At 40.6% G+C, this 9,050-nt stretch overlaps 1 long non-coding RNA gene across 1 annotated transcript; it reads right to left on the reverse strand.

The window, feature by feature from the left end:
* Positions 1-4,004: 4,004 nt before the first annotated feature.
* Positions 4,005-7,183, reverse strand: LOC145660267 (uncharacterized). Its single transcript, XR_014126512.1, has 3 exons — positions 6,918-7,183; positions 4,341-4,823; positions 4,005-4,257 (listed from the first exon to the last, which is right to left on the reverse strand). It is a non-coding gene; the product is annotated as an uncharacterized LOC145660267 (long non-coding RNA).
* Positions 7,184-9,050: the final 1,867 nt, after the last annotated feature.

Here is a 9,050-nt window from a genome sequence, read left to right on the forward strand (position 1 = left end):
ACAAAGAGGAACGAATGCAAACTAGACAAAGATGAAAACAGTGACAAAAAACAAACGAGGGGTCGGAACAGAAAAACCAAAACAAAGAAGCATGTGTGTTAAAAACCTGAGACATTCTTACTTGAACTGCCCAAGATATTTGTTACAATTAAAGGAGTATTTGACCATCACTGAACTAAACGTTACTGCTAATGTGCACAGATGACAGCACAACAACAAATATGACAGCAGAAAGTCTACAAGTAACTCAGACAACCAAGACTTTGTTAGTGTGGATACCTAAGAAAACCTTAAAGCTGGATTTATCATTTGCAGTTAGATTTGGATCACATACAGTGTTTTACCTTTAATGGTGAGTCTGATGTATTTATAGTTCCACTGGTTAAAATAACACCAGTATTCTCCCTCATCCTCTTCAGTCAGGTGTGATATGAGTAGAGAGAGATTTCCTGGAGAGTGAGCAGTACCCAGCTGAACTCTGTTTCTGTACTGTTCACTCTCACTGGTGATCACGTCCCATGTTTGTCTTCCTGTGCTGCGTTTCCTCCAGGTGAAACTCTCAGGTTTGGCGTGTGGGTCAGTACAGGAGCAGGGCAGCAGTACTGAGTCTCCTGTGTATGCAGTGATGACGTCTGTCCTCAGATTCCCTACCAACATGCAGCCTGCAGAAACACACAGGATAAAGGCCTTCACTATTAAACATGGCTGCACATGTACATGTAAAATGGCTGTTATTACATATGACATACTCCATTATTATTATATATGACATACTTAATTATTATATATGACATACTTAATTATTATATATGACATACTTAATTGCTCCAGGTCCAGTCACCTGATGGTACTGATGGTACCAGCCAAATGATGATGGTACTGGAAATCACTAAGAGATTTTCAAATAGATGGATGCATGACCATCAAGTTATAAGATGTAAATGTCTGCTTATAGATTGTCTCTCTCCCTCCCTCCTTCTCTCTCTCCCCCTCTGCCCACCCTCGCTCCCTCCCTCCTTCTCTCCTTCTCTCTCCATCCCTCATTCTCTCTCTTTCTTCCTTTCTCTCTCTCTCCTTCCCTCCCTCTCTGCCTTCCTCCCCTCCCTCCTTTTCTCTCTCCATCTTCCCCTCTCTCTCCCTCCCTCCTTCTCTCTCTCTCCCTCTTTCTCTTTCTCACCCTCTCTCTAGAGCAAATGAGAACAGTAGTAACTAAATAAGGAAACTAAACAAGTCGTGTGTAATATGGGTATATAACTGACTAGAACCTAAACAGGACAGAAGACAAGAGTCATTAACTACAGGCATGAAATACAAATACAAACAGAAGATGTAACTAGAAACAGACAGAAGTAGAACTGCAGATCCTGCTGCTGGATAGATTTTTTGTTTTATGTAGTACAGTAGTTATTGGTACAGACCAGTCGCTATATGCAGTACGGCCCACCGCATGCAGTGAAGCTGATGGCACACACCTGCCCCTGGTTTAATGTTGTGTGTGTCTGTGTGTATTTAAACCCCTGTTGGTGTGTGCATTAGTGTTGGTCATTGTTTGTGTTGCTAGTCCTACGTGTATTCATGTTAAACGTATATTTTCGTGTTGCCGTCGTTAGTGTTCCTGCAGTGTTACGTGTATTCGTATTATCCGTTTATGTTGTGTGAGTGCCGTCGTCGTAAGCGTTAAGTATCAATAAATGTCTGTCAAAGTCGAGGGAGTCTGTGCGTCCTGCTCCGCGCCCTGCGGCACTCCAGCTGTTACAGCAATCAAGTGGCACAGCCTGGCAGAAACTTGTTATTGTAGACAACAACAAACCTGGACTGCTCTGGTCCAGTCCCCTGGTGATGGGGAATGAGTGTGTTGTGTAGTGTATGGAGGAAGGTGATGACGTGGGCAGTTGTAGGGACCAAGAGTGACATGATGATGAATGACATCATTCTGGCTAATGGCTGCACACATTGTGACATCACTCATGTGCTGCTCAGGGACACTGACTATAGTGTAGTGACTTAGATTAGGCTGGACCCCTGCTCAGCTCTTCTGAAACACAACCCATGCTTAACTATTTGGTCAACCAAAGTAGCCCAGATCTCATCAGTGATGGTTGCTCTTCCTCATCCTCTCCCTCCAGTATTGGCCTCCATTTATATCCGACAAAGATATCGAGCCACGTTGGTGGCCCGAGTGCTGATGGGTGTGGACCAGGACGTGCAGACCCCCTCGTCTGTGAAAGATGTTTATTAACATAAAACATGGGACAACAACAGTGGCACTCTCATACAGCGGGTGAAATAAGTATTGAACACGTCACCAATTTTCTAAGTAAATATATTTCTAAAGGTGCTATTGACATGAAATTCTCACCAGATGTCGGTAACAACCCATCCAATCCACACATGCAACGAAATCAAACCATAGATGTCCATAAATTATGTGTAATAATGAGAAGTGACACAGGGAAAAAGTATGGAACATGCTTATTGAAATTTATTTAATACTTGTACAAAAGCCTTTGTTGGTGATGACAGCTTCAAGACACCTGTATGGAGAAACTAGTTGTATGCATTGCTCAGGTGTCATTTAGCGGTTAGCCTCCTTTCCCAAGCAGAAGATGAACCCAAAAGGAATAAAACCCAAGTACTCTGGTTCTTGGAGTGGCTACACTGTAATGTTATCAGTCTTAGTCCTGCCCCTGTTACTGTTAGTCCTCCACCTACAATTCCTAACTTATGCCAGTCTGAAACCACACCTGAAGTAACTAATTAGCAGTTAATTAGTAAAATACAGCAAATTATACAAAGTCAGCACTGAAACCAAGACAGAAGAACATAACAGTTCATTGGCTAGATACCATACAATAAAAGTCCCTGTGTGTGTGTGTGTGTGTGTGCACGTATACCCGTGTGTGTGAATTTAAGTTTGTTAATTTAGTTTGATCCTGGCATATTCTGTATTATCTCCATTATCCATTGCTCTGGGTGCTGGTCTGGTGGTGTTAATTTGGGCTACAGTAGAATACATCACATCATCCTGCAGAAAATATCACAATTACAAAATATTAACACACATACAGACTAATGCACACCCTGTTGAGTGGATTAATACAAGTGTTAATATAATAAATGTATTGTATTGCAGAGGTGTTAATGGGTGTTAATTGTAATATACATTTAATCCATAACTGCGCATGTAAATCTAATTTATGGCAGCACGTGTGTAATCTGTTTATACATTCACAAACATTTAAACACTCACCGGCCACTTTTATAAAGACACAGAAATCACCTGCAGTCTGTAATTTAATATGTGCACATATCTTGCAGGTGTGCACCACTGTTTACTGGGTGACCACTGGAGCACTGCTGAATGGATCCTACCTGAATGGTGGACCACTCTAAACAAAGAAGTGTCTCTGCAGTGGTAGTGTCTTTAGAGCATGTATGAGTGTGTAACAAGAAAAGCAGTGTGTCTGAAGTTTATACACAAGCCTGTGGAACTGTACACAGGTATATAACGCAGCTAGAAGATAACTGGATGTAGTGTAAAGGTGATCCTAATAAAGTAGCTGAGCAGAGTAACCATATACATACATCATCTGCCCTTTTTAATACAAATGATAAATGTGTGTTGATCAATTTTTCTTTAGTTAATGAGTGCTTACTGAAGAGAGCTTGAAAACTAGTCTGACCAAAATGAATTTTTCCAGTACACAAAAGATACCCAGATGACGTACTGCTATGGCCAAATAATCCAGTATGTGACCAGGCCTGTCTCCATGGTGTACAGCATCTCATCATGCAACGGTGGCGGTAAATCACAAGTGGGTAGAACTTCATACGTTCACGTGACCCCTTAGTATGGTTTGCGTTTTAGTACACACTGGATATTATGCATCATACTACTACAGGGAACAGTAAACATTATACGGTATATAATGAGTCCAGTATGCAGCATAAGTATGTAGTAAACTATTTTGTATATGGCCCAAATGTTTCTTGCCTCATGTCAGTGTTACATGAAGGGATTGGCTGGCAATTACATTATTTCGATCTTAACGTTGTAGTCATGTACAGAATGTCAGAACAATCATGCAGAAACAGTCACATTCACTGATCCAAGCTTTGACACTGTAGAACAGATCTGTGCACTGAATCAGAGTTCACTGATATTATAACATGGATGTGTGACACTCACCTGTGTCTGCTGATCTCTCCTCTGTCCTGTTTGTCCCTCTCTGCTCACCGTCTGTTCACGTCTCTGAACTACAAAATTAACTCAGTGTGAGATGGATGTGGATATGTATGTATTTATGTATGTGTGTGTGTGTGTGTGTGTGTGTGTGTACCTCTGTATCTCCAGCAGATGACTCCTCCTAATCCCATCAACAGCAGTAAACCCCCCACACCAGCTAATATGACATGACGTGTGTACAGTGGAGAAGTGTGAGCACCTGCATGTGGGAATGTGGGAAGCATTTATATTAAATTTAAATGTATTAATTGTCATTTTAAATATTAAATTGTATGAATGTTTAACAAGCATTCAAAGCATATTCTTATTGACACACAAGAAAATAGAAAAGAACATGAATGGGTCTGTAATACGTTTCTACAAGCTCAGTTTGAAGTTACAGAGTCAGGCATTATACTTCATTGAGAGTTTACATTAAATGACACATTAAATAACTTTTATTCTCATAAACATCACAGATTTAAAGAAACCATTTAACAATTTGGAGACGTCATTGTAGTAGTAGGTTTAGTTGAAGCTGTTGGACTTGTTGTGTCAGCGTCCACTGGAGGAGGATTTACAGGTTTACATGGAGCCTCTGCAAGAATAGAAAAGTGTGATCAGTTATAAGTAATGAGGGTTCAGGACTGTTATGTATTTAACAAGTTTAGATTTTGTACTACAGAACTGATGTATGTACAGTTTGGCCAAACAGACGTGTTCAGTTCTCTGTGTGTCAGTGGTGGTGATACGTTGGTTACGTCTGAAGCTGCAGGGCTCTGTAGGTGCAATGTGTCCTTCTGTCATTTTCTGAGAGTGAATGAATTAGGGGCTCCTGGGTCGGGTCTCTCTCTCTCTCTCTCTTGCTCTCTCTCTCTCTCTCTCTCTATCTCAGTTCATTTCAGTTCAGTAAGCTTTATTGGCATGACCATATACAACTATAGTATTGCCAAAGCGGTATTACAACATGAACATTACACAACATTACAACCTTTGCAATTATGGAAATTAAGAATTCTGTTATAAAAGAACTTGAAGAGAAACTGTAATTGGTCTGAAATAATAATAATTAGAAGAAGTAAAAGTGAAAAGAAAGGAAAATAAATAAATAATAAGGATGGAAAATAATAAATACTTAATAATAACAAATAGTTAATAATAATAAATAGTTAATAATGATAAATAGTTAGGTAACTTTTATAAACTGGGTAATATAGTCTCTGTGTGTGTGTGTGTGTATGTTTGGGTGGGTTAATCACTGTCCCTCATCTTATGGCAGGCAGATATGTATCACCCAGCTAAAGCGCTGCTTTCCTTCTTTTCGCCCAGTAGGATGGGCAGTTTGTCAGTGTTAGACGGACACTTAAATTTGGGGTGGATCGTCTCAGATTTTGTAAAGTAAATTTGCCGTATTTGGATGAATTTTTCACATTCAGTGAGGAAGTGCAGCTCTGTCTCTACAGTGTCATATTTACATTGTTGACAGAGTCACTGTTCTCTGGGCAGCCATGACATTTATATCGGCTGGTCTGGACGGCCAGGCTGTGTTCTCTGAGTCTGGACTTTGTCAAAGTGGTTCTGTGTTTAATGTCAGTCACTGTGTACAGGTCGTCTGCTACCGTGTACTGACGTTATGGGCCAGATAACGCTGCATTTTGCTTTGTGCTTGTGTTTGTGTTCCAGTGGGTGATGTAGTTTAGTTTGTGAAGTGTAATAATTTGGTTTGGTCTGATTGTTTGTACTTCAGACTGGTCCTGATGTGTTAGTGTTAGTGTGTGTTAATGAACTCAGTGTCAGCACCAGCTGTGAGAGGAGACTCTTCTCTCTGCTCTTCTTTTTTTTTCTTTCTCTCTCTCCCTCTCTGCCTCTCTCCTTCTCTCTCTCTCTGCTTCCCTCCTTCTCTCTCTCTTTATGCAATAGTTTATGCTCCATCACATTTGATAAATATGAATGGATGAGAAAAATCTTGTATTTGTAGAGTCAGTGGTTCTAGCCCATCTGGTCTATTACACAGTTAGTGTTAACCATCCTCCAACTCCAGTCATGATCAGTGTCTGACCACTGAAGCACTGCTGGCTGGATATCTTTCACTGTCAGAACACTCTCAGCCTACCAGTAGCACTGAATCCAGTAACACTGCTGTACCTGAACCACTCATACCAGTACAACACCCACTACCAAGCCTCCAGCACTGTAGTGGGATTGACGTGTGGAGAATGGTTCAGTATCCACATATACTGGGACATCTGTGGTCAGAAACTGACCAGTGATATCCTGCGTGCAGGGTAACACACAAACTGTGTAAGACACCAGGTGGACACAGTCTGTAATTATACCTACACATTCACTTATTAGAGGTACTGAAAGTGTTCAGTGAGGGCAGGTGAAATGTATGTTAGTTGTGTTTAACTCTTCTAGACTGGTGACAGAGGGTGTCTGGTGACTAATATCTGAGGATAATGTGGTCCACATGTTAGATACATAAATATGTAATGGTGTTTCTCTATTTTTAAATGTCCTGTTTTTGAATTTTAGTAAAATGTGATGTATGTGTGTCTAATAAAGTGTGTGGTGAATGTATTTATATTACATTTATATTTATGTTTGAAAAGCGAAGTTCATGATGGAGATCCACCAGGCGAAATCTACTTAGGAGATTTTAATTTGTCCGTGTTTCTGAATAATATTTTACCTGAAACATAAAGTTTGATGTCTTTGTATTTATTCCCTTTAGTTTGACACCTGTAGTCTCCCTCATCCTCCTCAGTCAGGTGTGATATGAGTAGAGAGAGATTTCCTGGAGAGTGAGCAGTACCCAGCTGAATTCTGTTTCTGTACTGTTCACTCTCACTGGAGATCTCTGTATAACTGGAGTTTTGGTGTTTCTGCCAGGTGAAACTCTCAGGTCTGGTTTGTGGGTCAGTGCAGGAACAGGGCAGTAGTACTGAGTCTCCTGCATATGCAGTGATCTCTGTGATCTTCTGATGTTCCAGTGTACAGCCTGCAGAAACACACCAGTAGAAGACCTTCACTATCAATCCCCTCATGTGCATGTCCCAACATTTGAGTTTCATCTCTTTACTCTTTTCATCTCTTTTCTCTTTAACATGGCTTAACTATCTCAAGCACACAGTGATTTGTGATTGTTCAGAGTAACATTTACTATACAACCATGTACTGACTACTTACTTTACTCTGATTATTATGCTCTAGTCTGAGCACTGAATCCGATATGCATGGGTTATATGTAATTAGATATAACTGCACCACAATGACACATTGAGTTCAAGGTTTGGTTTACAACTGAAAGCAGCCTACTAACCAAATCTTAAATTCTACCTTACATGTTCAGGTAATATACAACACACACGCGCGCGCACACACACACACACACACACACACACACACACACACACACACACACACACAAACACACACACACACACACACACACACACACACACACACACACACACACACACACACACACACACACACACACGCACAATTTTATTCTCACCACCTACTTTATTAGAAACAGTAACATCACCCATTGGCACTAGTGTCCACATGTGCCTTTAAAGTGCCTTTTATACGTGGTCAGAGATGTCGTCTCTAACTGAACTCCTATAGATGTTTTCAGTGTTTCTTATAAAGTAGCTACTGAGTAGATATTTGATGATCTACAGAAGTAGAGAGAAGGTAACACTCACCATCAGCAGCATGGAGCACAAGGAGCAGATAAACACACACCTGCATTCTTACTGAGTTACACACAAAATACACACAGCTACAGCAGGACTGCTGATACACACCATACACACACGCTTCAGAACTACACTCTACTGAATAATATGACAACTACAGTTATAGTGGAGAGGAAGTGCATTCAGATGAAGTTCTGACCAACGTCTATCCCCAACACAGACACACATAAGTAAGAATGACAACATTCTCACTCACATATATAGTGATCCTGTAGGGTTTAATACATTGTCATTTGGTATGTCCTCTTTCTTCTTTATCAGTCAGTGATCTAGCAGATAGTTTCACATCATCAGTGAGAACGTCGACATTGTAACTTGAACGTTTCAGTCCATTGTCATAGAGACAAAATGTGGTTGCCAGTGGGAGCGACCTAAAATGACCTCCCTCAGTGCTGTTTGGTCAGTTCATTTCTCTATGACATAGTCCAAAGCTTCGAATCAGTACAATAAAGAAGAACCTCAAATGCTTCACAGGACTTCGTATGCACATCATTTCCAAAAAGGAAGTAAAAACACATCTGCAGTTAAAAACAAACCTGCATTCCACAACACACTACATACAGCTACAGCAGTAATGCTGCTACACATCTTATACACTCTACAAAACTACAGTGTACTGAACACTGAAAACTGCAGCCCAGACTACAGTCTGTCTAGTGGAATCACCATACAACTATAACCTGGAACTCTACAACTCTCTCAGTAGAACTCCACTGAAATTCTCCACCCACTAATATCCACAGTAGAGGGGAAGTGTGTTCAAGTGCAAAATAAATTATTCCTCCACTTCTTTCTCTCTCACATACAGACTAAATCTAACAGTGAAACAGTGTCTTTCTAGTGTCATCACTTCCTCCTGAGCTTCCCAGTGTTCAGTCCCCATCCTCAGTAAAGTGATCCTGCAGTAAGAAGTAGTGCTACACAGTGATCCCCCTCAGCACTGTTTGGACACATCATTTCACTCCTGCACTTAGTGATCAGAGGGCCAAACTGAATGTGTAGCTTAGCAAATATTAGACAGATCAGACAGGAAGAGCTCTAGATTACATGCTGATCAA

The sequence above is a fragment of the Electrophorus electricus genome, chromosome 2 (genome assembly GCF_041902795.1).
Source record: "Electrophorus electricus isolate QZ-2024a chromosome 2, ASM4190279v1, whole genome shotgun sequence".
NCBI classification, from domain to species: domain Eukaryota; kingdom Metazoa; phylum Chordata; class Actinopteri; order Gymnotiformes; family Gymnotidae; genus Electrophorus; species Electrophorus electricus.